Genomic DNA, 6,632 nt, shown 5'->3' with positions numbered 1-6,632 from the left:
GCATGGAGGGGATTGTAACCATGGCAATGAGATGATATACAATAGAATGAATGTAAAATTAATGTTCTCCCATGTAAACTATCACATAATTCACAATAAAACATTTAAGAAAAAATAAATTGTCTTTAGCTAAATTTTGCTAGCATGCCATATGAATGATGTTTTCCAATGAGTTCTGCATTTCCTTACGTCACCTGTCTTTGGAATGGGCACAAATATGGATCTTTTTCAATCGCTTGACCAGGTTGTTGTCTTCCAAGTTTCTTGGCATGGATTAATGAGTGCCTCCAGTACTGCATCAGTTAGTTGAAAGATTTCAATTGGCATTCCATCAATTCCTAGAGCCTTGTTCTTCGCCAATGCCTTCAGTACATCTCGGATTACTTCCTTCAGTATATTTGGCTCTTGATCATATGGTTCACCTATTGCAATGGTGAACACTAGCCATTTCTTTTTTGGTTCAGTGACTCTGTGTATTCCTTCTACCTTTTTTTGATGTTTTGTGCATCATTCTATATTGTTGTTGTTATTAAGTACCATGGAGTCATTTTCGACTCATACTGACCCTGCACAGGGTTTCCGAGGCTGTAAATCTTTCTCATCTTTCTCCCACAGAACAGCTGGTAGTTTCAAACTAACGACCTTGGAGTTAGCTGCCTGATTCATAACCACTATGCTACCAGAGCTCCATATCATTCTATATATTTCCCATAAAATCATTCACTCTTGAAAATTAAGGCTTGAATTTTTTTCCCCCCTCAACATTTCCAATTCCATATCTTTGCACATTTCAGTATAATATTTGACTCTGTCTTCTCGAGATGCCCTTTGAAATTTTTATTCAGCTCTTCTACTTCCTCATATCATCCTTTTGCTTTAGCATCTCTTTGCTGGAGAATAAGTTTACACATCAAAATTTTGATCTCTATGGCAAAATCAGTATATATATCTAGGTCCAACCTTGTGGTTTAAACTGTCTTTGCAGTCCTGGGCATTAACCCACATAGCCAAACAGGTCTCTATATATCTACGTAGGCAGCTTCTAAAATAACCCCAATGTTTCCTGAAATATTTTCTGGTATTAATACCTTATGTATTCTTGTTTTGAGTGTGCAATGAATTAAATGATGGTCTTATAAGGAATGTTTGTTGTTTTTAGGCACCTGTGAGTCAGTTTCAACTAACAATAACTCTATGTACAACAGAACAGCTCAAGGCCTGGTCCTGTGCTATCTTCACAACAGTACTAATGTTTGACATTAGTTTTGTATTTTGTTGTTGTTAGATGCAGTAAAGTCGGTTTCAACTCATATCTCTATAAATAAAACACTGTGGCTTCCTGCATCATCCTTACAGTTGTTTCTCCATTTAAGCCCATTGTTATTGTCACTGTGTCAATCCATCTCATCCATGGGTCTTCCTCTTTTTCACTGACTCTATTTTCCAAGCAAGCTGTCTTTCTCAAAGGTTGTTGCCTCTTCTATGTGAGATGAAATCTCATTTTCATTTCGAAGGAGCCTTCTTGGGGTACATAAAGACAATCATGGTCATTTTAATATTTTCACCAACACCATAATTCAAATGCATCAGTTCTTATTCATTGTTTTCACATGCATATGAGGAGATTAAAAATACAATGACTTAGATCAGGGACATTTTAGACATCAAAATGAAATCTTTGCTGTTTCACATTTGAAAGAGGTCCTTGGCAGAAGATGTGGCCAATATACTATGGTGTTTTATTTCTTGACTGCTGTTTTCATGGGCATTGGTTGTGCATCAAAGTAGAATGAAATCCTTTAGAACTTCAATCTTTTCTCAATTTATCATGGTGTTGTTTATTGGCCCAGTTTTAAAGATATTTGTTTTCTTTACCTTAAGATGTAATGGATACTAAAGACTTTAGTTTTTGATCTCTTTAGTAAGTACTTCGTCTTCTTCATTTCCAGCAAGAAAGGTTGCATTATCTGCATTTTTATGTTGTTAATGAGCTTTCTTCCAATCCTAATACCAAGTTCTTCTTCATGTATTTCAGCTTCTTTTATTCAATTATTAATGTATGCTTTTGCTGTTTCTTCTCATTTTGAGTTATGATATATCAGCAAATGAAGATCCACAGAACTTTGCTCTGTCCAAATCATTAAGGAAGATTCTATTTTGAGGAAGCTGTTCTTTCCACATTTTCTGGCACTATATCAGACCATGTTCCACTGCTATTCATGTTTTCAGTGGCAAAAATGGATCATATTTTTCTTTTTCCTAGTTAATCTTAGTGTGGAGCTATGTTAAAACCTATCCACCCTTGGTGAACCTGCTGGTATTTGAAATATTGATGGTGTAACTTCCAGCATCACAGCAGATTGTAAACCACCACAATACAGCAAACTGGCATATGAATGGTGGCATTATTGTATAAATACAGCAAAAGTAATAGAGTGCTAATTCTAAGATTAGGTTATAAAAAGACTTCTATCCAAATATTAAAGTAAAAAAATAAAAACAGCATGAATATTTTTATATCTATAAATGTTTCCCCTACTCAGCTATAACTACAATGCCATATACTAGAAAACATAGTCAAACCTATTTCCATGGAATTGATGATTCTGACTTATAGCCAACCTGTAAGGCAGAATAGAATGGTTCTGTTTTAAGGAAATTTATTGTCACATTTACTTTCCATGGATTCTAACCACCCACTTTTCAATTGGCAGCTATGTGGTTTAAACACTGTGGCACCAGGCACCCTTCAATGCCATACTTAAAAATAAATAAATAAAAACTTTGCCATCAAGTCAATTCGGACTCATATTGACCTGATGCTCTATCGTGGTGAACTATTTCATATATTGCTTCTAGCCATAATCATTGTAATTTCCACCAGACTGTGTTTCCTGTGTGGGTCTAGATAAGAGAAGGTGGGGGAAGATGTTGATCATATGATTCAGGTGTGAGTGATTATTAACAGGGTTAATTGTGAAAATATGGAACTCTAGTATGATCAGAAAATGAGCTATCTCTGAAGTAAAAGGGGTAGATCTCAGTACAGTTGAAGAAGAGTCAAGAGTGGAGCATGTCCTTTACACCCCTAAATCTTTTTGCATTGAACCTCTTAGATTCAGGGACCAAAAATCATGATGCTTGAGAAGTGAAAGAAAATCAGTAGCAAAAGAGCCAAAAACCAGATAGAGCACTAGTCTTCCTAGTCCTTAGAGTTAAGTTTGAGTGCCTTAAAGCTGAGGTTTATGATGGAGTGGTGTGCCCTTTAGGCATTGATCAGCACCCTCAAAAGAGCTTTGTAACAGTGCCAGAGCAAGGCAGAGGTCAGCCCAAGGGGGCAAGAGAGCAAGTTGCCAGAGAGAGAGGCCTGCCTGTGGGCCTGGAAGAGGAGAAGTAGTTCTAACTGAAAGAAATGAGATTTTTGTGATCCTGTTCTCCCACTCATCTGTTAGTTTCTCATATAGTGGTTGCTTGTCTGTTGCTGTGATGATGGAAGCTGTTTTACTAATATTTTAATTACCAGCCAGGTCGCCTATGGTTGATAGGTTTCAGCAGAGGTTCCAGAGTAAAACAGACTAGAAAAAAGGAGAGGCAGACCACTTCTGTATGGTTAACCACTGAAAACCTTATGAACAGCTGCAAGACACTGCTAGATATAATGCCTGAAGTTGTGGCCCTAAGATTGGAAGGTATTCAAAATTCAACTAGGAAATAGCTGCCTATTCAAAGTAGAGTTGACTTTAATAGCCTGAATGGTGCAAAATTTTGGGGATCTTCATTTTCTGATGTGGAACAACTCAAAATGAGAACACGCTGCAAACATCCATTAGTAAAAACAACATGGAATGCATGAAGGATGTATGAATCTAGAAAAATTGGAAGTTGTAAAAATGAAATCGGATGAATAAATATCAATATTATAGACATTGGTGAGCTGAGTGGACTGGTATTGGCCATTCAAATTGGAAAATCACATGGCGTACTATGATAGGAAAATCAAATTGAAGAGGAATGGTATTGTATCCATTGTCAAAAAAAGCATGTCAAGACCTATCTTGAAGTACACCACTGTATGTGATTGATAATATCCATATATCTACTAAGAAGACCAAGGAGCTCTGGTAGCATAGTGGTTACTAATCGGGCTGTGAACCTTAAGGTCAGCAGTTCGAAACTACCAGCTATTCTGTGAGAGAAGGATGAGGCTTTCTGCTTCCATAAAGATTTACAGCCTCAGAAACCCTGTACAGGGTCGCTATGAGTTGGAACCGACTCCATGGTGCATAACAACATCAACAACACTAGGAAGACCAGTTAAACACACTATTATTGATGGACAAACCACCAAAGTCAATGATTAAGAAATAGAAGATTTCAATCAATTTCTTCTGGAGCTCTAGCAGCATAGTGGATTACAAATTGGGCTGCTAAACACAAGGTCAGCAGTTTGAATCTACCAGCCACTCATGGGAGAAGTACAAAAGTTTCTTCTATAAAGATTTACAGTCTCAGAAACCATATACACGGTTGCTGTGAGTCAGAACTGATTGACTCCATGGCACATAACTATCACCATCACCGTTTTGTTTTGTTTTTTGTTTTGTTTTTTTCAGTTGGAAATTGATCAAGCATGAAAACGATATGAACTGATACTTAGCAGTGATTGAAATACTAAAATTGGAAACAAAGAGGAAGGCTCAGTATTGAGATATATGACCTTGATGATATAAATGATGTTAGCATTTTCATTATAGAATTTTGCAAGACCAATAACTTATTTATTGAAAATATACTTTTTTAACCAACATAAAAGTGATTGTACACATGGAGTGAGTGAATACTTAGAAATATTGAGGGGTTTTATGGGTAAAACATTCAATAATGTAGAAATATTTTTTTAAAAGATAGAAGGAATACACTAAGTCACTGTATCAAAAAGAATTGGTTGATGTTCAACAATTTTGAAAGGAATCATATAATTAAGAACCTATGATACTGAAGGAGGAAGTCCAAGCTACACTGAAGGCATTGGCCAACAACACATTTCCAGGAATTGATGGAAGACAAGTTAAAATCTTTCAACATACTGCTGCAGGACAGGAGCTACCCACTTATCTATATTAAGAAATTTGGAAGACAGGTGCCTGGCCAACTGATTGGAAAAGATTCATATTTGTACCCATTATAAATAGGGGTGACTCAATGAAATGTAGAAATCATCAAGTAATGTCATTAATATAACATGTTTGTAAAATTTTATTTAATAATTCGAAACTGGTTGTAGCAGTATAGCTATCAACAGAGAGCTGCCAGACATTCCTGTCAGATTTAGAAGAGGATGTGGAACTGGAAATATCACTGTTGATGTCAGATGGATGTTAGCTGAAAGTTTAGAATACCAGAAAGTTGATTACTTGTGATTATTAAAGATGCAAATGTAATCAACTGTGTGGGTTATGAAAACTATTGATAACATTGCAAAGAATGGTTATTCCAGAACATTTAATTGTGCTCATGATGAACATGTACCTAGATCAAGAGGCAGTTGTTTGAACAGAACAAAGGGATACTGAATGGTTTAAAATCTGGAAAAGTGTGTGCCAGTGTTATATTCTTTCATCATGCTTTTTCAGTCTGTAAACTGGATTATATGAAGAAGAACATGGTATCAGAATTGAAGGAAGGCTCATTAACATCTTGCAATATGTTGATTTTCCAGAAAACCTTGTTTGCTGGACATGAAGAAGACTTAAAATATTTACTGATGAAGATCAAACACTACAGCCTTCAGTATGGATTGCAACTCAATGTAAATGAAAATAAATAAAGAAAATAAATATCTTCACAAATGGACCAACAAATACCAGTATGATAAATAGAGAAAAGATTGAAGTTCTCAAAAATGTAATTTTACTTGGATTCACAACCAAAACCAAAAGCAACAAGAGGACAAAGCCATCAGCATCAGTGTAGAAGAATCGATGCATTTGAATTGTGGTTTTAGAAAAGAGTATTGAAAGTACCATGGACTACCAGAAGAACAAGAAATTCTGTCTTGCAAAAAGTGCAGACAGAATGCTCCCTAAAAGTGAGAACGCCGAAACTTCCTCTATCATATTTCAGCATGTTATCAGGAAAGACCAGTCCCTGGGGCAGTAATTCATGCTTGGTGAAATGCGACTCAGTGAAAAAGAGCAAGACCCAACAAGATATTGATACCATGGCAGTAACCATGGGATCAAACATAGCAATTTTGAGGATAGTGCAGGGCTGGAGCTATATTTTGTTCTGTTGTTCACAGGGTCACTCTGACTTGGAACCAAATTTCTGGTCCCAACAACCACACTGTAACCTGTTAATTCTCCTAATAAACAACATAATTGTGAATATTGTCTCTGAGTTTTGTGTGCCCATTGTTATGAAGTATTGAAACAAGCAGAGAAGTAGAGAATACTGTTGGATGGATGGTTGCTGCCATTATTTTTTCATGCAATGTTGTTGTTGTTAAGTGCCATTGAGTTGGTTTCAACTCATAGCGACCCTGTAAGGGTTTCCGAGAAGCAGCTAGTGAGCTTAAACCGCCAACCTTGTGGTTCAAACGACTTTGCGCTGCAGTACATTAACCCACAGGG

The sequence above is a fragment of the Chrysochloris asiatica genome, unplaced genomic scaffold (assembly GCF_000296735.1).
Source record: "Chrysochloris asiatica unplaced genomic scaffold, ChrAsi1.0 scaffold00088, whole genome shotgun sequence".
NCBI classification, from domain to species: Eukaryota; Metazoa; Chordata; class Mammalia; order Afrosoricida; family Chrysochloridae; genus Chrysochloris; species Chrysochloris asiatica.
Note: the sequence above shows the minus strand (reverse complement) of the source record.